We start from the raw sequence: 23,605 nt of genomic DNA, 5'->3' as shown, positions 1-23,605 counted from the left end.
TGAGCAAATAATCCAAGAAGCTGGACTATATGAAGAAGAATGGGGTATCAGCATTGGAGGAAGACTCATTAACAACCTGTGACATGCAGATGACACAACCTTGCTTGCTGAAAGCAAAGAGGACTTGAAGCCCTTACTGATGAAGATCAAAGACCACAGCCTTCAGTATGGATTACACCTCAACATAAAGAAAACAAAAATCCTCGCAACTGTACCAATGAGCAACATCATGATAAACAGAGAAAAGACTGAAGTTGTCAAGGATCATTTTACTTGGATACACAATCAATGCCCATAGAAGCGGCAGTCAAATGACATACTGCATTGGGCAAATCTGCTGCAAAAGATCTCTTTAAAGTGGTAAAAAGCAAAGATGTCATTTTGAGGACTAAGGTGCACCTGACTCAAGCCACGGCATTTTCCCTTGCCTCATATGCAGGCAAAAGCTGGACAATGAACAAGGAATAAAGAAGAACTGATGGCTTTGAATTATGGTGTTGGTGAAGCACACTGAATATACCATGGACTGCCAGAAGAACAAACAAATCTGTCTTGGAAGAAGTACAGCCAGAATGTTCTTTAGAAGCAAGGATGATGAGACTTTGTCTCACGTACTTTGGACATGTTATCAAGAAGGACCAGTCCCTGGAGAACAACATGCTTGGTAAGGTAAAGGATCAACAAAAAACATGAAGACCCTCAATGAGATGGACCGACACAGTGGCTGTAACAATGGGCTCAAACAGAACGATTGTGAGGACACTGCATGACCAGGCAGTATTTCATTCTGTTGCATATAGGGTTGCTATGAATCGGAACCAACTAGAGGGCACCTAACAACAACAAAGTGGCCTTTGTCCTTGGTTCCAAAGAAAGAACCCTTGGTCTGAGGTCACACCTAAGGATTTATGCTGGTAAGTCGGACCTCACCAGACCAGGACAGACTCACCTGGCAGGCTCATATCAAGCAGTCTTAAGAGGCATGATTGAGTCTGTGGTGCAGGACTGGCCTATAAAAGCCTGCCACCCTGAGCTTCAGAGAGCTTCTGGGTATGTGAAGGGAAGGTGACTTGCCCTCTCTGAGACATAGCGGCTCCACACTGGGAACCATCCCAGACCTCACCTGTGCATCTCTTCCTTATAATGATCTGGGTTTACGTCCTTTTACTATAATAAACCTGGCAATAGTAAGTATAGTATCTTCCACGAGTTCTGTCAGTCATTCCGCAAATTAACCAACCCCAGGACAGTGTCCTCTTAACCTGTAAGGTCTGACCTAGTCCAGATGGCTAGGGACAGAGTGTCATGTAGGTGGCTGGTGTGAGAAATGACAGAGAAGTGGGAAAGTGGGCGTGTGATTGATCTCGACCTCCTGGGAATGCACTTCATGGTGATTCTCGTCCAAAAGCTATAAGTACAAACCTTAGAAAAGGATTCTACAAGGGTGGTGGTGGGGGGCCTGAAGCTTCATTATCTTCATGGTGAGACCACCTCTGAGTGTGACAGTAAAGAAATTAAACTTGCATAAGAAAGAAGAGAAGGTAGGCTTTAAGTCATAATATCACAAGGAAATGTAATGTGCACAAAAGAGTGGCAACAGTGATATTCGTCAGGTAACGAGGACTGCTGTAATGCACCGTACTATGCCCAAAGACACAAGACAAGCACCTACGTCTAGAACCGACACCACGCACACAAGGAAGGGATACACACAAGAATGAAGAACTTAATAAAATGTTAAACACCCCCTAAATGACAGTAGCCCTCTAACCCCAGTCACTACGACCTGATCCTGCTTCAGAGCATTTATCACTATTGGAAATCATATTGATTTATTGCCTGTCCCCCTGATAAAGTACTGGTTCCAGGAGAGCAGAGGCCTCATTCATCACTGTAATTCCACCATAAAACATGATACCAGGTTCAAAACAAGCATACCATAAATATTTGTGGAATAAACAAATGGATATACAAACAAAACTTTACAAAGGCTCAAAGTGTCATGTTTTGGCACATGTCATCAGTCTTTTCAGTTTAAATCTCTATTTCGGTATACTCTGGTCAGTCCTTTAATACTATTACTTTCACCAAATAGCTATCATGTCTGAACAAATCATAACATCAACAAAGTTTGGTTCACGGCCAACCAGATGAGAAGAAAAACTGGCAGAAAACTTGAGGAGACTGAGTCAAAGGGTGGGTTTGTGTGTGGTGTGCTGCTCCTTTCTTTAGGCTGGCAGACACCTGAATTACGGTCGTCTGGAAAAGGTCATTGGGAAGCTGTCCTAAGTGGAGAAGACTGGATTCCTCTTGGAGGACAGGAAAGCATTCACTGAGACAAAACCTGTTGCCATCGAGTCAATGCAGACTCATAATGACCCCACAGGACAGTGTAGAGCTATCCCATAGAGCTTCCAAGGAACGGCCGGTGGATTCGAACCGCCAACCTTTTGGTTATCAGCCAAGCTCTTAACCACCGTGCCACCAGGGCTCCTCACTGAGATAGAGAGGGTAGAAATCAGTTGGAGGTGGTGGGTAGGCAGGTGCTTACCTAGGGGGCTGTCCTTGACCTGATAAGCAGCACAAACTCTAATATGTCCAAAAAAGATATTTTATAATTCCAGTCAGGAGAACTCACAGGCATGGAGACGACCACTTTGAAATCCAACTCTTGAGTAAGAGTATACAGGAACAACAGATATGATGGTGAGCCAATTAAACCGATCAATGTGAAGACGGAACATGTCACTGGAAATTGATTGGAATAAAAAGGTTTTGAAATTTAATGTACTGATATTTGTATGTTCCATCCTTTACCTAAGCACTCTTAGTGGTGACTCCAAGTCTGCAAGCCTGAGGACACCGCACCAGACCCAGAGAAGATACAATGAGGGGAAGAAAAGTGAATAATTCATCAGGCTTGCTAGCTTTCTGTACCAAGACAGGACCACAATGTCAGAAAAGCTTCTTAGGCTCTTTAAGGCTGTACTGCAACTATAAAAAAAAAAAAGCAACTATAGCTTCAAAAACTGAAAGTGTCCTCTTGAATTTATCTTTGGATCCTAAGAAAATGATTAAGTTTAAATGTGAAAATAAGTGACTTTTTTTCCTCCTCTTCATGATTTATGTGTTTGCATCCTTACTGGATAAGAGTACAGAAAATATGCTAATTAATATAAACCGTAACGCAATCTGACCATTTAACATTTATATTAATAAAAACATTAATATCCTGAAAGTAAACAAAGTTTTTAATCATTTTAACATTTCACATATACAAATTAAGAACATCATAATATCTTGAGAACATCTGTAAGACCTCAAGTAGCTCAGTTTGGTTATTATCAGCGGAATAGCACTTACTCATGGAGGCATCTCTTCTTTACAGTCTGACTTCGTTTTCCGAATCAATCATATGCAAGAAAATTTAACCCAACTGAAGAACTATGAAGAGCCGGGTACTTTGATGCAGAGTCTCATTTAATCCTCCTGACCACTGGCTATATAGTTACTATCGTCCTTGTTTAACAGACAAGAAAGCTAACCCTTTACCTACTTCCCTAAACTCTTAAATTTTACGTAATATCCTAGGATCACAAAACCCAGCCTTTGATTCCAAAGCCAAGCTCTTCCTTCTTCGCTAGCATTCTCCCAAATATCTGTACAATTTATTTACAGAGTTATCTTTGCAGATTAAATGCTTATCTGATGATGACCAGTAAGCTGGAACATCCTTAAAACACGATTAAGACAGCGTACCTCAAAATGCAGCCCAGGGACCACTTGCAACAGAACCCACTGAAGAATCTGCTGGACACACATATGCCTGGACCCAACCCCAGACCTATGCAATGACAATCTCTGGGTGGGTCCCTGGAAATTCCTTTTTAACAAACTCCCCAGGTGATTCTGTTACACACGAAATTCTGAAAATCACTGTCTAATTCTTTGCAAACATCTACTACTGTCATTCAGAGTTTCACATATGTTACAAAATTCTATATTCTCATGAGGGCATCTTTTGGATTATGGCATTTGTGTTAGAATTTCACAAAACGCTATACTCTCCCAGAAGGTAATCTTTGGATTCTCAGATTTCCTGGTAGGGGCCCCTAGGAACAACGAAAGAAGGCAAAGAACAAACACTAATTGAGATGGAAAACCATTTACTACGTGCCTATTTTCATCAGGCATCATTCTAGAAGTCTTTGAATATAGCTCTCCTGTCAACCTGAGGTAGGCACCGGCATCCCCATTTCACAGCCGAGGAAACTGGTGCCAGAGAAACGGAGTAGCCTGCCCAAAGTCACCTAGATCAAGGGTAGCAGACATTTCAATCTGTATCTTCTCTAGCTCATTATATTTTCCTTATTCCACAACACAGCTATCTACATTTCAAGAATTAAGGAAAATAACTTTCCCAATTAGGTAACCTCTGTTTTTCCAATACTATCCTTGGAACCCTGGTGGTACAATGGTGAAGAGCTCAGCTGCTAACCAAAAGGTCAGCAGTTCAAATCCACCAGCCGCTCCTTGGAAACTGACAATGGGTTTTTGTTTGTTTGTTTGGCATACTTAGGCCACTCAGGGTACTGTTCCTAACCTAAAGTTAATAAAAAACCAAAAAAAAAAAAAACCTTGCCATCGAGTCAATTCTGATTCATAGCGACCCTATAGGACAGAGCAGAAATGCCCCATAGGGTTTCCAAGGAGCGCCTGGTGGATTTGAACTGCTGACCTTTTTGTTAACAGCCGTAGCCCTTAACCACTGTGAAAGGTAATAAACCACCCACTGCCACCAAATGGCACAAAAATTCATCAAGAAAAACTCTATGTAATGAAGTTGCCAAAGACTCTACATCTCTGTGATGTGAGCAACTCTAGGTAGAAACTACATGAGATTAGGCAAATCTCAGGCCCCTAACTGAGTTTACAGACTCCGTAATGGCATGACCTAACAGGAATCTAGGTACACCATGCCTTTCAGCACCACCTACAGCACACCCAGTTGCCTTCAAGTCTATTCCGACTCATGACAACCCCATGTGTGTCAGAGTAGAAATGTGCTCTATATGGTTTTCAATGGTTGATCAGAAGGAGATCATCAGGCCTTTCTTCTGAGGCACCTCTGGGTGGACTGAAACCAAGTGCGTAACCATCTGCACCAACCTTTACAATGACAAAGCTATTTTCCTCAACTGTGAACACAGGAGATAACAGATTGGGTGCTGAGCGAAACCAGCAATCAGACAAAACCTTCCTCTTGTCAATAACTTAGGAGAGGGCTCACATTCTGAAGAATTTACATGAAATCTGTGAACTGAATCTTATATTGTTAGCACTCTATTGCTGAAGACAAAGGAAGGGTTCGAACTGGGAACAAGACCAAAGAGAGTTTATTTTTCTATCCTTGGGAGCCCTAGATCCCACACTTCCTAAACTAGCTCTGACTTGAAGTCTGACCCAAAAAAGAGTCAAATTCGACCACAGGCTGTTGTTCTGCTGCCCCTTGGAATATGCTGAGGGGCACACGGGTACGAGAGTGGGCACCTGGGAACCCAAGGTTAGACTGTGCTGGCAGCCGTCCGCCCTACGTGAAGACTCCACATTAAAGCACAAATTAAGAAATCAGGAACTACTGCTGTTACAGTCTGGTGGATTTTGTTTATTAAAACTAAATAATTCACATACAACATGCAAAAGTACATAATTATTATTAGAGGTTGTAATTCTGCTGGTGTCCTGTTCCATCACAAGCCTTTCTGATGTTTGTGCTACAAAGAAGAAAAATGCAGCAAGCAAGCAGCAGGAAGAGGAGAGACTGGATGACAATACTTCAAATAACAATAATCACCACAGTAATAATCCTTTCACCAGTATCACACAGGACCAAGAGAAAAAGATATTTATTTCCCATTTAAAACAACGATGTAAATACAGGTATATAGATTTGTATAGGTGAAAAAACTGCCAAGACATAAGTTAAAAAAAAAAAAAGAAAAATGGTCACATGCTAGTACTTATGCTAGAAGTCTACTCCTGTAAAATATTATGTTCATATCTATGAATCTGTATATATGCAAAATAATGTTACTGCTATTGTGTCAGGCTCCTCAAAACTCCCCCAGGTTTGATGACTCACCAGGAGGACTCAGCATATACTTGTATTCATGACTATGATTTATTACAGTGAAAGGAAACAAAGCAAAATCAGCAAAGGAAAAGAAGCACAGGGAGAAGTCTGGAGAAACCAGGCGCAAGCTTCCAAGAGTCGTTCCAAGTGGAGTCAGACACACACACCCACACACACACCCACAAACCAGTTGCCATCAAGTCAATTCTAACTGATGGTAGCCCCATGTATGTCTGAATAGAACTGTGCTCCCTAGGGTTTCCAAAGGCTGCAGTCTTATTCAGGTAGATTGCTAGGCCTTTCTTCTGTGGTGCTGCTGGGTGGATCTGAACCACCAATCTTTTGCCAGGAACAAACCATCTGTGCCACCCAGGAACCCAGAGTCACACAAACCAAAACCAAACCCACTGCCGTCAAGTTGATTCCAACTCATAGTGACCCTATCAGACAGAGTAGAACTGCCTTAAAGGGTTTCTAAGGAGCACCTGGTGGATTCGAACTGCCGACCTTTTGGTTAGTAGCTGTAGCTCCTACCCACTATGCCACCAGGGTTTCCAGAGTCACACAAGATGTGCTTAATTATCCCCAGCAAGATTTATGATGACACACATGAAATTTGGCCAACCAGGAAAGCTCACTAGAGACTCAGAGCCCAGGGTTTTACTGGGGGCTGGTCACACAGCCAGCCTCTGCCTGAAATATACAGAAGTTCCAGACTCCCAGAAAGAAAGCAGTTGTTCAGCATAAACCACATTGCAGTTAAGGCACAGTGAGCGACTCTCATTACCTGTTCTGTAAAGAGTGGTACTCTCCTGAAATCCAAGTTCCCAGGTGCCAGACAAGGGTCAACCTTGTAAGCAGGCCTTTCAAAGGACAGCAGTCAGGCCTGTTACGTTAACTCTCTTCCACACAGCTATTTACCAGGCACGTGGTTAATGCACTCAGCTAACTAAAGGTTGGAGGTTCAAGTTCACCCAGAGGTGCCTCGGAAGAAAGGACTGGCGATCTACTTCTGAAAAAATCAGGCCCTGAAAGTCCTATGGAGCACAGTTCTACTCTGACATGTATGGTGTTGTCATGAGCCAGAACTGACTCGACGGCAACTGGGGGTAGTGATATGATATACCACCTACTGTGCTCAGTGTCTGGCATCTGAACACAGTATCATTTAATCCTCACAACATTCCTGAGGTGTAAGTATTAACTCCATTTCACAAATAAGCCAACAGAATCAAAGAAGTTAAGAGACTGGACTCACATCCACTGCTATTAAACAGTGAGCCCAGGAGCCCAACCCAGCTCTCCCGCTTCCAGTGCATAATACGCTCTACCATGTATTCAAAGAGGTAGTTTCACCAAAAATGTTAACAATACTTATCTCCAGATGATGAGATGTCTTCTTTTTGTTTTTCAGTACTGTTAGAATATACTTTGAAAGGAAGGATCCCTGGTGGTACAATGGTTAAGTGCTCGGCTATTCGAAGCCACCAGCTGCTCCACGGGAGAAAAATGTGGCAAACTTTCTGTAAAGATTACACTCTTAGGAACCCTATAGGACAGTTCTACTCTGTCCTACTGGGTCGCTGAGTCAGAATCAACTTGACACGCACACAACACACGCATGCTTTGAAGTGTGCATGCATTATTTTTAATATCTTAAATAACAAAGACATTTTAATTAGAATACAAAAAGAAGAAAGAAAACCATCCCATTTTATTTTACCACATTCTTCAACCCAAAATAGCCCAAAAGTAATATTTAATCTCCAAGAAAATAAACCCATAAAAAATATTGGGTGCGAGTTGCCAAAATATCAATTACTGAGAGAAGAAACCATTACGTTCAATTTCTGATGAAATAATTCAATCATAAATAAAAACTCTGGATTAGTCCATTAACGAAACATTTTCTGGCTCTCAACTCCTATTCTTCCAATACATCCTACATTTACTGTCAGATGAGAATTTTTCTTCCCTACTGAACCATTTTAAATGGCTCCCTGTACCATTAGTAGCCACTGAAAACCCTATGAAGCACAGTTCTACTGACACGCATGGTGTCATCATGCACCAAAATCGACTCAACGGCAACTGGTACCATTAGGAGTACCACTGGTAAAGTCCAAAATACTCCCAGCCTCAGGTCCAGAAGTCTTCCACCATCAAGCCCCACATTCCCTTCTTAAACTCATCTCCCCGTTACCCCCAGCATAAAGGCTACATTCCAGCTAAATTTAGACCCCTTGAATGCTCTATCTGGCATGTTTTCTCAAGCACTAATCTCTATCAAAATCCAACCATCCTGTAAGGGCCAAAATGGAAAAGCCAAATTGGAAATGAAGGCTGCTGGATAGTCTTTTCCTATAAAGGAATGTACACAGGAAACGAGTTACCAATCTACAGAATGGCCCATGTAAACAAGCACTGAAGATTATAAAGCATACCTAAAATAATTTTCATAGCCCAGTGACGAAGAGTAGTACTTCATAAAACTTAGCAGAGCACTGGTTATAAGAGAGCATTAGTTTACATAACACTCTGCCCATCAATCTATGACTCATACCTTCTTGAGGGCTAGAGTTTTAATTTTTTCCTCATTTAAAGAACCCTTGTAGACTCATTCAGGTATTCTATGCATATACAAGCAAAATATGAACAAAAGAAATAGCATGTTCTGTCACCAAGAGTACTGAAGACACATTATTTCTTAGGAGAGTGCTCCCTTACTGTCTCCAGGGTTTGCTTCCAATCAGCTGACTTCCTATTTCCCAGTTTTGATGCAGTAACAATCAGACAACTATGTCATCATGACTGTCACATGACTGACAGCAACTCTAAGATACACCCCAATTTCAGAGATGTTAAAATAGGAAAAATGTTTGTTTTAGAAATGATTAAATTTAAGGCTTGAATAAAATATACAGAAACTCACCGTTTGAGAAGGAAAACACTGTATTAAAATGGGCAAAGAACAAATTGGAACAACAGAAAATTAGTTTTTCTCTTTTTAGTTCAATGCCAGATCAATATCATCACCCAGCACAAATCCAGTTCGGCTTTTGTCACACACCAGTGGGATCCCTCTGTCCTCTTCTGTGTATTCCCTCTACGCTGATGCCTTCCAAGACACCAATTAGAGCTGGCACAAGCAGGCTGCCTGCCCTTCTCTCCTCAAAGAAGCTATTCTTTGTTCCCTTGGTACCTGCAGCATCCTTTTCCCAAATATGGCAAAACCTCCAGAACCTACCCAATCTGAGCTATGGGCAGAGGTAGCAAGCTTCTCATGAAGAGGATCATATCACTGAAAATAATGACTGCATAGATGAATCCAATTAATGACTGCCTTTTTAAAAAAGCAGCAGTGTTTTTTAAACATTTTTAAATATTTTTGGTAGGCATATAGAAGTTTCAAAAGGACTCATTTTTATTCACTTCCATAAATATTTACTCAATTCTACACATGTTTAGACCTGTGCTGGGTTTGGGGATAAAGCCCCAAGAGGAATTAAGTTCCTACCACATGAAGCACTCGCCCACTGTAACTGGAAACACACACAGAAGACAGGTTAAATATTTCATTTGTTTTCTAGGTTTAATCTAGACCTTTCTTTTCTATTCTTTTTTAAAGTTTCTAAGGAAGGGCTATAAGAACAATGTTTCAAAGTGTCAGCAATCTAAAAATTAAGTTGTCAGCTTTTTCTCTGTACTGCAAATTACAAAAAAATTAGGGGTTTGGTGCTAATAGAACCTTACGATTCTACAGTGTGCAATTTAACCAATCATCCCAAAGTCTAAAAATGTAGTACCAACGGCATTTCAACCCAGTGATCTGCAGTTTCTGGTACATAATTTCAACTTTTCTACTTTAGCCATTCTTCCCATTTTTTCTTCCTTTTGCTTTTGAAACATGTTGTGGAACAGCTACAGAATCAAGTAATCAAGGACTACCCAAAAACCAAAAACCAAACCCAGTCCCGTCGAGTCGATTCCGACTCATAGCGACCCTATAGGACAGAGTAGAACTGCCCCACAGAGTTTCCAAGGGGCGCCTGGTGGATCTGAACTGCTGACCCTTTGGTTAGCAGCCATAGCACTTAACCACTACACCACCAGGGTTTCCAAGGAGTACCCAGAGCTCTTATATATATAACACAAATACACACACACATACACAAATGACCGTCATCTTAGCCAGGAGGAACAGACAAGATAATGGACACCTGCAGTTACTCTTGTGGTTCTTCATTTCTTTTAGCCCACATTACATTCAGAAATCAAAGCATAAAACATACTTCGGAGTTTCAGAATTTCAGCCTTCCTCTTACAATTTATTCAACACAAGTTCGGGTGAAGTGCATCTATGATAATCTCTTCACCGGATGTCTAAATTAGGATGAAAATGCTAAACTATAACTTACAGATATAACAAAAAATTTAAATGGAAATAAGTTTCCCGAAATCACTGCAGATATCTTAAACTTGTGAAATCCCATTTTTTCTTTCTTCAATTGCCAACTGCAATTATATCAGTTAAAAATAAATCGGAAAGAACACTGCCTGCCCCAAAAATAAACTCTATCTTTATAGACACCAAATACTTACAAGACATCTGAACCTACGATTTAGCAAGAATGCTATTTTAGTACAGTGGTAAGAAATACATTAACTCTATGCATAAATAAAAGTAGATTCATTCTTCTTGTTCTTTTGATATTTCCAATGGTCCCTTTTGAAGATTACAGTATTTTCCCCAATAAAAGGAAAAGTTAATGATTTCTAGTATCTCGCACAATAAGGAAACCCTTCCTTCTCCATCTATGAGACAGACACATCCTCCCAAGCAGTCTTGCATTCATTCTACCTTCCACTTCCCAAACAATACCTTACTGCACAGTTCAACTTGAGAACGGAGTCTCATTCACACATCAGGCAAAGTTAAGCCAGCAAGATGCTTCAGGCTGTCTGGCTTTGCCGGCCCCACCCTTGTTTCCTCTGAGCCATAGTGATGTCACAACGCAGGGCAGAGCAATGACTTCACTGCCCTGGTCCTGGCTTCTGAGCACTTAATTCTCTGCAGCCAAGGCAAATCAATGACAGCAAGTAACAGGAGAACCTTCCAGGAGCCCTGAGCTTCTCGTGAATTCCCAGCAAATTCCCAGCTAGGCCAGCTTTCTGTTACAAACAGATGCAGCAACTAAAGAACTAGTGGTGTTAAAGATAAATTTGATCCGTGGTTTTCAATGCTGGCCCCATACTCACAACAAAGATAACATTCACAGAGAACTGTAGGGGAGTACTGGGAGTAGCCTACAGGAGCTAAAGATGAGCAAGGCAGGCTGCTTAAAAAATTTCTCTTCATTATAGTCAAGTTTTTACAGAAAAGAAACGTACTTATTTTTGAGTCTACTCCTGGAGTTCCATTTTCACCCCCAAGTACATGATTACTAATTTGTGAATGTGAATGCATATTTTACAATACAGGATAGCTTGAACAAGTTCCTGCTATAGTTAGTCCAATATATACCAAACCAAATCCACTGCCCTGAAGTGGATTCCAATTCATAGCGACCCTATAGGACAGGGCAGAACTGCCCCATAAGGTTTCCGAGGGTGAACCTTTACAGAAGCAGACTGCCGCTTCTTCCTCCTGTGGGTTCAAACCACCTACCTTTCACATAGCAGCCAAGGGCTTTAACCACTGTACCACCAGGCTCCTCTAGTCCAATATATAGTAAACCCAAAAAAGATTTGCAAGTCCATGACATCACATCTCTCCATACATAAACGGTTGCTCCTCTTCTACCTATGTGGTCCCTGAATTCATCTGATCAACCAATTTTTTAGAAAACCAATGTATATTTAAAATATCTGATCAAGTTAAAAAAAAAAAGAACTCTCATCTTGTACTTCAACACAGTTCAAAATTGGCCAAAGTCCAAGCACTGTACAAGAATTGACATTCATGCAGAAGAAATGACTTAAAAATTAAATGTAAATATTTCACTAAGACACTGACCTTTGGCCTGAAGCTCTGCAATCTTTTTCCTAAAAGGGGAAATTAAATAAAGTGGGTACTTTCTTCCTGTTATTGAGAAATCATCCACAAAACAGCATATTGTTTTGCAGAAATGATCTGCCAAAAGGGTATTAGCTACATAAATTCTACGCAGGAACTTGTCTATCTGTATTCTACTTTCCTAGGCCGTCAGACAATCATGATGCAAACGACACAGTGCTTACCATTCAACTGCTCCATTTTCTTCTGAAAATAACAAAATGAAGTCACACTTCTCCAATTGGAATTTATTTCCTCCTTTAATAACTTTGTTATATTCCAACTAAAGTTTTACAAGTTTGATGCCAAAATTAACATGCTTTTATTTTTTAAACCTTCTCTGAGCCAAGATAGAAATCACCTCCCAGCGCCCACAGTTCACTGAAGCTTGCTCTTTTTCTTAACAGGGCTTTTTTTTACTGTCATTGGCGCAATGTCTACGGCTCTCAGAAACAAGTGGTTTATCTTTTTCCTTGAGACTTTAAAAATCTCTAAAATTCAAAAAGAATTTCAGCACATGGGGAGATGATCACACCTGGCCGTCACAAGAGCTGGGCCGAAAAAAGACAGGCAGGATATCTGCAGAAGCGATTCCGCCAGAGAAAAGGTAAAAAAAAAAAAAAGAAAGAAAGCTGCAACACCGAACTTAAAAACTTAATGGAAGCTCTGCACTAGCAGCACGCCCGACCGTCTCAGCATTTCCCAGCCCGGCCTTCCACGCGTAATTAATACCACATGTGTTCTTTATCATTCCATTTGTTCTGCAAAAATCTCTTCCCAACTTTAACTCTGAGCTGCAACTGCAGGAAAAACCTCTAGAAAACTTTGGATTGGTAAATACAAAAACATGAAAGGAAAGGCTGCTCCCCCCGCAAAGGACTACAGTTAGAATTTACTAATGTAACCACACCCACCGCATTGCAGAAGCCGTGAACTTGGCGGGGAGAGAGGTGGGGACAAGCGGGAGCGGGGTGGGGGAAGGAGGACAACTAGGGAAGAGATTAGAGGGGAAATACAAGAAAGCAAGCCCCTAAAGCAGGAGCCCGGAAACACCCGCAAGGAATCGGCTAAGAGTAAAACTCCCGCGGTTGGAGACCCGGGCCTCCCCGCCCCCAGCCGCCGCAGGGCCGCCTCCGCAGACACCTCACCCGCAGGCGGCTCGGCTCGGCCCGGCAGGCGCCAGGTGAGCAGAGCCGCTCCGGCCCTGGGCGCCCCTGCCTTCCCCGGCGAGATGCCCTCCGCAGGGTGCCAGGGAGGGAAGGCAGGGGCGAGGCGGCCCCGCAGGTGCCCAGGCCACCAGCAGCCTCATTACCGCCCCCACCCCCGCGCTCCGGCCGGGATGCGGCGCCGCCGCCCGCCTGGGGGCCCCTGCCCCAGTTCAAGGAAGGAGGGAAGTTACATAAAAGCTGCGGCCCTGCTCCCGGCGGGGATGCTTTGTGCCGGGCGCACCTTACCAGCCCGCCTGCGCCCGAGGTCCACCCGGCAAGCCGCCCCCGCCCGCCCCAGCGGCGCCGCAGTGTCGCCTCCCCCTCTTCCCCCGCACCTCCCTGCGGCCCAGGCAGCGCTGCGGGAAGGGCTGCCGCCCCAGCCCGGCTCGCCGACGCCCCGCACCCCAAGTGTTAACTTAAAAAATGGCGCCCCGAATGGGGAATTTGCAGAAATTACGGAGGCACGGCGCCGCCGGGGCAGAGGCGCCCTTGCGGCCGGAGGCCGGCGGTCAGGTCCGCGGGCCGGCCCGGCGATGCTGCAGCGCGGCGGGGCGCGGCGGGCCGGTCCCCGGGCGGGGGCGCGGAGCGCGGCGCGGCTGGCTCGGCCCGGGCCGGGGGCCGGCGGAGGGGGCTGGGTAGGGCGGCGCGGGGCTCCCGCGGTTCGGGCGGCGCCGGAGCCCGAGCCACGCGTCAGCCGCGCAGCCCGGCGCGCCTCGCCCCCGGCCTCGGGCACGTCCTCAGCAAATCGGGAACCGGAGACCCTGTCGGATCACCCCACTCCCGGGCGTAGAAAAGTTACCTGGGACCCGCGTGGACTCCGGGCGCGCGCGGCGTGGGGAGCAGGGCGCCCAGCTGCCTCCTCGTCGCTTAGCGCAGGGAGCGCGGCGGCGGCGCGGAGCCGGGCGTGGGGAGGAAGCCGGCGACGAGGAGGGCTGCTCGCGCGCTCCCCGCCCCCCTTGCAGGAGAGACGGAGGCTCGGCGGGCTGCGGCGGGGCACACGCCCAGAGACGCGCAGGAGCAGCCAACCTCGGTCCTGACTTCCAGATACGGGGGCGGGGGACAGCGCAGTACTTTAGGACAGTTACACGGTAACAGTCCTCGCCAGGCCGGCGCAGGCTTCAGGGACAATGCCTCCACACAGTTCTCATTAGCGTTAGCCCCAGTATTTCCAATTAGATTATTGCCCGTGCTCTCTATTTCCTCACCTTCCCAGATACTGTGAGCGTGTGTCTGTGTGTGGTTGCTGATTAGATTATTGCCCGCGCTCTCTAACCCCTCCCCTCCTCACCCTTCCCAGGTACCCTGTATGTGTCTGTGTGTCTGTGTGTGTCTGTGTGTGTGTTACATGATTTATTGGCTTAGGCATTGCAGTGATTTTTTTTTTTGCTTTTTGAGAGGAAAAAAGAATCAAATTGGTGGTATCTTGCACATGGCGGGTGCTCAAGAAATATTAAGTTGACAGGAGAGACCTGAATTAACCGTTGAGGGAAGAGGTTTCCCGTCTCAGCAGGTCAGCTATTCCTTCCTACACCCCTACCCCAATAAATGTCCCATTACAGGTGATCTCCAAACTCACTGGTCGCAGACTAACAGGGAGTCATTACCGATAACACTTTCCACCGGAAGGAGGAGGAAGGGGCTCACACTACACTCCTGGGTGAAAGAAATAACTCCTGGTCATGGCACGGTATTAAACCAGTAACCAAGGAACTACCGCACGTTTATTACTTATTAAGGCATTCTCCAAATACCCCAATAGTCATCCCTCTGGGAGCTCATGGACTCATGGATTTACAAAAATATTACATTTATAACGGGTGCCAAAGACGAGATCAGAAGTTTAGAGGCACCAGAGATTAGTGTCTGATCTGTCGTTGTGGCTTCTGGAAGGTGGTAAACATGGTGTGAGTGTCCAGGATCAGGAAACTTCAATAGAAAGGGAGTTGGGGAGAAGGGTTGACTACCTTGGCTGGAGTGGAAGGGTTTTTGACAAGTATGGGAGAATGTTGGAAAATTATTGTTATTGTAATCCTATGGAGTTATGGAACTGTATTCCATACACGATGTGAAACCCCCTCCAAAAAAAAAAAAAATAACCAAACTCATTGCCCTCGAGTTGATTCCAACTCATAGAGACCTTATAGGACAGGGTAGAACTGCCCCCATAGAGTTTCTAAGACTATAACCTTTAGGGGAAGGAGCCTTGGTGGCCAGTGGTTATGCGCTTGCCTGCTAAATGAAAGGTCAGTGGTTAGAACCCACCAGCTGCTCCAAGGGAGAAAGATGTGGCAGTCTGCTTCTGTAAAGATTTACAGCCTTGGAAACTCTATGGGGCAGATCTACTCTGTCCTATAGGGTCGCTATGAGTTGGAATCGAATTCATGGCAGTGGATGTTTTGGTAATGTTTATGGAAGCAGATTGCCACATCTTTCTTCTGGGGAGCAGTTCGTGGGTTCAGAAGGCCAACCTTCTGGTTAGCAACTGAGCACTTAACTACTGCACCACCAGGGCTCATTTTTACAGAAGATGTGCAGCTTTGGAAAATTTTGAGTAAGAACATGTGGCTTATGTTATGTTTTAAGAAAAATAGCCTGGTGGCACAGCAAAGACCGGGGGGGGGGGCAAATACCTAAGAGGTGAAAAGATAGAGTATGGCAGTATTCCACGGCCTGAACTGTCTTTCAAGTGACAGATAAAGCGGATAGTTCAAATACAAATACTGGTGAAGTAAGTTTGGGGATTGTGTGTATTAATTTCCTATCAAGCCATAGAGATGTTAACCTGTTGCCATCCAGTCAATTCCAACTCATAGCGACCCTATAGGACACAGTAGAACTGCCCCATAGGGTTTCCAAGGGAAAGATGCCCTGGAGTGGTTCAAACCCACCAGCCACTCTGGGGGAGAAAGGTGTAGCAGTCTGCTGCCCTAAAGATTAAACTGAAACCAAACCAAACCCGTTGCCGTCAAGTCAACTCTGACTCATAGTGACCCTATAGGACAGAGTAGAAGTGCCCCACAGGGTTTCCAAGGAGTGCCTGGTGGATTCAAACTGCCAACCTTTTGGTTAGCAGCCACAGCTCTTAACCACTATGCTACCAGAGTTTCCTAAAGATTATAGCCTTGAAAACCCTATGGGGCAGTTCTACTCTGTCCTACAGGGTCACTATGAGTCAGAATTGACTCCATAGCAACGGGTTTGGTTTGTATTTTAATCTTTCCGACTGCCACATCTTTCTCTCGGGGTGGGACCGCCAACCTTTTGGTTAGCAGACAAGTGCTTAACCACTGTGCCACCAGGGCTCCTCATATAGAGTTGCAGTAAGTAGGAATGAATTGGATGGCAATGGATACAGAAATGTTAGAGACATATATGCATTTGTCAGATGCACATATATGGCTGTGTGCTGTGTGCTGTATATAAGATCTCAGAATGAAGATTCATTTTCCTGTTTTGTGTGCACACTAAAGCACTCTTCTTTAAAAGTGGACTTGAACAAATTGCATCGTTCACAATACACACTAAGTTGACATCATTATTTAAGACAGACAGATGGCTTCACATTTTCATTCATTTTATTGCCTTATTTTTGCTATTTTTTTTTTTTTTAATTGAAAGCAAAATGTTTTCTCCATGACTCATGAATCTTAGTCTTTCTGGTGATGAAGAAAATTCAGCAATACTATATGAATGACTAGTATCTTGGGAGAAAAATGTTAGAATACTAAATATTATTTTAAAAATTACAAATACCAGCTAATGATCCTAATAGTCCATAAATTAACATTTTAGAATAAAAACTGTACCGCTGCAGAGTTTAAGAGTAAATTTGGGAAGCAATTACTATGAAATCCTTTGGACTTGGCCAAGGCTGTCTGCTAACCTTTTTTTGTTTTTCCTAGCACAGGGATGGATAAAAAGAAATGCCCACCCTCCCCCCGCCCCGAAAAAAAAAACTCATGAGCAGCACATAGCTCCCAGTAAATGACTGTTATTACGGGGATGCAGTAATTTGCCTGCATCCCTGTAATAATATGCCATTCTACTTTGTTAATATCATGCAGGAGCCCCCTTAGTCATCTGTCTCCCCACAGTGCCTCACTGGGTACACTGCAAGCAAGCACTTAACAGTTTTGCCAAGAGATGTCAAATAATGAACTAACCTGTCACTTTACTTTGAGGGTTCAGTTTCCTTGTGTCTAAAATAAGGGGTGATTTCTAAAGTCCCTTATGGTGTAGAAATACTAGCCAGTACTAGGATTCCATAAAATAAAAAGGCATTATCACATCTTAGTGCCTGCTGAGTAAAAGCAATAATGAAAAACCTACCATTTAATTAACTTTCCTCAGGAAATAAAATAACAAGCTCTTCCACATGGAAAAGAGAAAACTCCTTGCCATAGATGTGATTCCAACTCATAGCAATTCTATAGGACACAGTAGAACTGCCCCATTGAGTTCTCAAGGAGTGCGTGGTGGATTTGAACTACCAGCCCTTTGGTTACAAGCTGAGTTCTTAACCATTGTGCCACCAGGGCTCCAGAAAAGAGAAGGAAACTAACAAAATATGGTAGAAGGCAAGGTGACAATGTAATTACAGTTTTATTTGCTTGCTTTCTTAAAAGACTAACTTCTCCCTGTATCCCTCTCATTACCAAAAATAAAGCTACCTGTACCCCCTAAGAATTCTTTATTCTTGCCAGTGTGTAACTCCTCATGGTACTTTTTCAATAAGGTACAGAAAAGTAGTTTTGGATCAAGGTAACACCTTTCACACTAACCCAGAGTTAGTGCAGATTTGGCACCAAAATTCAATTCTTCAGATTCCTAGTTTACTATAGCCACACCATACAATATTGAGTGCTATGCAAATATTAAAATAATCTACCAGATTATCAGATAAGACAACAAAAGCATGAGCAGCCAAAGACAAAATAGATAAATGGAAACTCATAAAAATTAAATATTTTTGTTCAAAGAACCTTTTATCAACAAAGTGAAAAGACAACCTACAGATTGGGAGAATATTTTCACAAACTATATAATAAGGGTCTAACATCCAAAATATATTTTAAAAGCTTCTACAATTAAGAACAAAAAAACAAAAACTCCATCAAAAATGGGCAAAGGACTTGAACAGGCATTTCACCAAAGGGAATATTCAGATGGCCAACAAGCACATGAAAAGACACTCAAAGTCATTAGCCATTAGAGAGATACAAATCAAAACCACAGTGAGACACCACTTTACTCCCACTAGGATGATCAAAAGAATGGAAAATAACAAATGTTGGCAAGGATGTAGGGAAACCGGAACCCTTATCCATTGCTGATGAGAATGCAAAATAGTACAGCCGCTGCAGAAAGAGTTTGGCGGTTCCTCAAAAAGTTAAATGTAGAACCACCATATGACCCAGCAATTCCTCTCCTAGGTATATACCCAAGAGTGTTGAAAGTGGTGATACAAACATGTACAACAATATTCATTGTAGCACTATCGTACACCATTATTCATTACAGCACTATTCACAATATTCAAAAGGTAGAAACAGTCTAAATATCCATCAACAGATAAACAAAATGTGGTAATACACACAAAGGGATACTACTCAGCAATAAAGAGAAATGAAGTCATGATAATATGCCACAGCATGGATGAACCCTGAAAACCTTATGCTGAGTGAAATAAGTCAATCACGAAAGAACAAATATGTCATCTCACTCATTCGAAATAACAAGACTAGGCCCATTTTTAGAGACCAAAGATTTTTAGTGGTTACCAGGGGTGGGAAGGGAGGGGAAAGAGGGAGTCATTGTTTAGAAGGCAGTGAGTTTCTGTTTATGATAATGGGAAATTTAGCAACTATTATGTTTGGTGGTTATACAACATGATTAATGTAATTGATATTACTAAAGTGTGTACCCAAAAAATGTTGAATTGGAAAATGACTTATATGCACATTTTACAACAGTAATTTTTTTTTTTTTAAATCCATCAAATATGGGGAAAGATCTCATGACTCAAACCTAGGCCTTTGGATGCCTGCTCTGATCTACATCACCACACTAAGGCTTATTCTACAACACTAATTTCATTTATGGGCTTCCTGAAATTGCTCTGTTATAGATAAAAAAGTACAGATACATTACCTAAGACCAACAAGCCATCCAGAATTTTAGCTGTGGTACAGAGAAAAGGGGCACAGCAGAGGTAAGATATATTGGAGCCCTGATAGTACAGTGGTTAAGAACTTTGCTGCTAACCAAAAGGTCGGCAGTTCGAATCCACCAGCCACTCCTTGGAAACTCCATGAGGCAGTTCTACCCTGTCCTATAGACAGGGTCACTATGAGTTGGAATTGACCTGATGGCAACAAGTTTGGTTTGGTTTAATCCTAAACTGAAGAGATAGGATTCCTCACAAACCTCATCCAACCACAGGTGTCAACTGAATTCTGAGCTTATTGGTACTCACTGGTACTCTGCGACTTGAAGAACAATGGTAACTCTAACCTGGTAGTCAAGGCAAGGACCAAATTTGCAGGTTTCATTGACCACCATGTTGTCAGCATCATGGGAAAGTCTCCAGAAAGAAGCGACAGAGAATCTGTCCAATGCATCCATCTGAACTTTGCCTGGATCATTAGGATTAGGAAGAATATTGACGTTTGACTAAACCATACAAACACTACCCTCATAAGCAAACAAGACTCATTTTCCCTCTGTGACAATGTTAGACAACCCTTACATAAAACATTGAGATATTTAAATTATCTCCCTATTTTTTAATCCTTCAAGATGAATATTTTTCAACCTAAGTTGCCTTAGTAAAATGTTAACAATGCTGACAGTTGTTTATGCTCAGAATAATGTCAGGCCCTTCAATTCCATATCGAGTCCTTGGAATCAAGATGCCTGGTCTTCAGCCATAGTGCTACTAAGGACCACAAATAAGAGAATATAGGGATGAATGCATAATTCAAAGGCAGGTTTAGCCTTCTGAAATAAAAATTCATTCAAGAGTTTCAAGGCTCTAAAAATGGTGTTAGATTTACTCTCATTAAAGCTTCCAGATGCAGACATCATTCCGCATTTTGTATACATCACGTCAGGGGCCTGGACACATTCACAGCACAGATACAAAATGAAAACAAAAAAGAAAAAACTGAGGAATACAAAAGCAGCACAAAAGATACAAAAATGTGTCCATTTGAGAGAGAGCAAGTTTAAACAGGCTATCGTTTAAAAAAAAAAATTCCTATTCATCAGAATTCCATTATTTGCCTCCTTTCTTGCTTTCTACTCTTGGAAAAATATTAGCTGTAAAGGTGGGGCCAATACACATTAAGTAAGTTTCATTGTGTTAAAATATACCCTTATTGAAATTGTTTAACTTTCTTTAGTTTTTCTAGTAAATTTTAGAAATAAATCTCAGAGCCTTTGAATAGAATAATTTGTAACAATAAAATTTTCAGTGTTAGTCTAAATCCTTGGTTCTTTATAAAGCTTAAATGCTCAATAAATGTATTCTCATCGCCTTAAGTGAAAAGAAAAATCCATTAAGAATATTTTATATTTGGGGATTTTGTATATAAATATAAAATACAAGGAACGGAAGTTGGTAATCTGTATCACTACTAAGTAATTGAACACCCAAACTGTTCACCATCTGAGAGCATGCTGACATCCAAAACAGATGATCAGTCTTGGGTTATGCCAAGACACTTAACATTTTAATTACTTGTTCCCCAAAAGACATAAAATAAATGCCACAAGCCTCAAAGTCTCCTGTAAAGTTGTAAATAATCCCAAATAGCTATCATATTTCATCCCAACAGTTACCAACAAGACTTAACTGAGGAGGAAAAAAATGGGTAGGTATTAAGACACATTCAGGAGACTGTTTGTTATTATTAACTTGTTAACCCTATCTCCAGATTTGCAGTCTTTTGGCAAACGTGTGATGGTTAACTTTATAAATTAAGGAACAGTATTTCAGCTTTGTTTCTTAATCTGATTCCTTTTTTCCAGCCTTTACTTTTCCCTTTCCCTTCCCAGTTTCCTTACTGTGTGTCCAGTCTTCAACAGTGTGTGTATAACCTGAAAGCATATTCCATTGTAATCCACAGTTTCCAGAATGCTCTGGGAATCAACAAAAACACCGTGTAGGATGTCTGTGTGCCTTGAAGCAAATCTGCTATTTAATAGGTCAAAGCCATTTGAAAGAAAGCCTCTGCTATTAACTCTCTCCTGTTCAAGATTTTATCAGTGACTTGTTTGAATACCCAAGGCAGTCGCATTTGTGCACAATACAAATCTGAGAAGGATACCAGAGTTTCTCAGACCATGCATGGTCTACCGGTTGTCTAGGGAGAGTTCCCTATGTTTTATGTTTCTGTGTCAATAACAATTTGAGAAAATGATATAAATATTCATACCACTTTTATCTGAAGCATTCAGAGTACTTATTAATAATGTGAATCAGAAGCTCAGAAATGGGGTCCAGGAAACAAATATTTTTAACAAACTCCTCAGCTGATTCTAAAACACACCAAATTGTTAGGACAATGGATGGAGGTGACCGGTATATAACTGAATAATCCCACAGGTGACAAATACTCCATAAATGTTTCATAGAAGCTGGAACAGGGAAAAGTAGTGGGACAAGAGCATCACATAGCAGTATTTAAAAAAAAAAGTCACCGTTGAGTCAATTCCGACTCGTAGTGAGCCCCTTGGGCAGAGTGGAGCAAGTGGTGGATTCGAACTGCTGACCTTTTGGTAAGCAGCTGTAGCCCACCGTAGCCCTTAACCACTGTGCCACTAGGGCTCCGCACGGCAGTATAGATGAGCTGAGAACCTACTCCACAACTGTCAGTACACAATTTACAAGAAGAGTTACTGCTTGGAGCCTGTCCTCTGCATCAGTTTGCAACAGCAGTTCATTAGCAGGGAGTATGGTAATAAATAACAATGAAAGATTGTTCTGTTCTCAATTCCAGCAATAACTGGATTAGATGCCCATTGATTGAAGATCCCAATAACACTGAAACTCTGACCTTATCTTGCAAGTATGCAAACTATCTTTACAAAGCTGCCAAGAAATGTCTCGTTAAAATGGGAAATTGAGGACTAACTGCTGGCAGTTTTGGTTAAGTATGTGATCTGACTATCCTGAACCCAGCACATAAAGACCTTAAATTACAAGCAGAGATGGGCCATGGGCTGCAACTTTCTACCCTTAAGTTCTACATCAGGAATTTTGTTTCAGCAAAACAGTATCATTAATCACAGTTAATGGTAATTTTATTGAGTGAGTCTTGTATTTTTCTATCAATTTGTAGGTTATTTAGGTTCTATAGTTGTATGAGACTTATATGCATGAGAAATTTAAATCTAGTTTTACATCTATATATATTTAAATAACAAAATTTAAGACAATGCGGGACTATCAGAAATATTTTCTTTCTGTAAAAGGATGGTTAAAGAACAAGATTGGAGTTCAATAAAAAAGGACTGTCATTCTAATAGGTCCCTTGGTGGCACAAATGATTTCCACTCAATTATTAAGATAAGGAAACCCTGGTGGTGTAGTGGTTAACAGCTACAGCTGCTAACCAAAAGGTTGTCAGTTCAAATCCACCAGGTGCTCCTTGGAAACTCTATGGGGCAGTTCTACTATCCTATAGGGTCGCTATGAGTTGTAATCGACTTGACAGCAGTGGGTTTGGCTTTTGGTTTGACTAAGATAAATGTTGGCAGTTCTAATCCACCCAATGGCACTGCAGAAGAAAGGCCTGGTGATCTGCTTTCATAAAGATTACAGCCAAGAAACCCTTATGGAGAGGTTCTACTTTGTATCACATGGGGTTACGATGAGTCAGAATCAACTCTAAGGACAATGGTTTGATTTTTCATTTTGCCATCCTAATACAGAACAGGCTGTTATATGAACAGTGGGCTCTCCAGCTAGAATGTTCAGGGAGATACCAGATGATGTCTGTCAATAATAGCACAGAGAGATTCCTCTATCAGGTGGGCGCTGGAGCCAGAGCATCTTTCAGGTCCCATCCAACTCAGAGATCAAATTGTTTTCCAAGTGTTTGGCATTAAGGAACCAGACTTGCCCACAATTCTGCACTGTTTGAGGTGGCAACTCAAACACTGATTCCTTTAAAGTATGCCAATGTATGTATTTACATGTTTTTG

At 42.3% G+C, this 23,605-nt stretch overlaps 1 protein-coding gene across 6 annotated transcripts in view; it reads right to left on the bottom strand.

Moving 5' to 3' along the window:
• The window catches only part of EPB41L3 (erythrocyte membrane protein band 4.1 like 3), a 200,321-nt gene extending 186,029 nt beyond the window's left edge, over positions 1 to 14,292 (bottom strand). For all 6 annotated transcript variants that reach the window (XM_064294669.1, XM_023543950.2, XM_023543953.2 and 3 more), the window contains exon 1: positions 14,196 to 14,292. The gene's annotated coding sequence lies outside the window, so the exon portion shown is untranslated. The remainder of the gene's footprint in view (positions 1 to 14,195) is intronic.
• Positions 14,293 to 23,605: the final 9,313 nt, after the last annotated feature.

This window comes from Loxodonta africana, chromosome 11 (assembly GCF_030014295.1).
Source record: "Loxodonta africana isolate mLoxAfr1 chromosome 11, mLoxAfr1.hap2, whole genome shotgun sequence".
NCBI lineage: Eukaryota > Metazoa > Chordata > Mammalia > Proboscidea > Elephantidae > Loxodonta > Loxodonta africana.
This window is presented reverse-complemented; position numbering and strand designations above follow the sequence as displayed.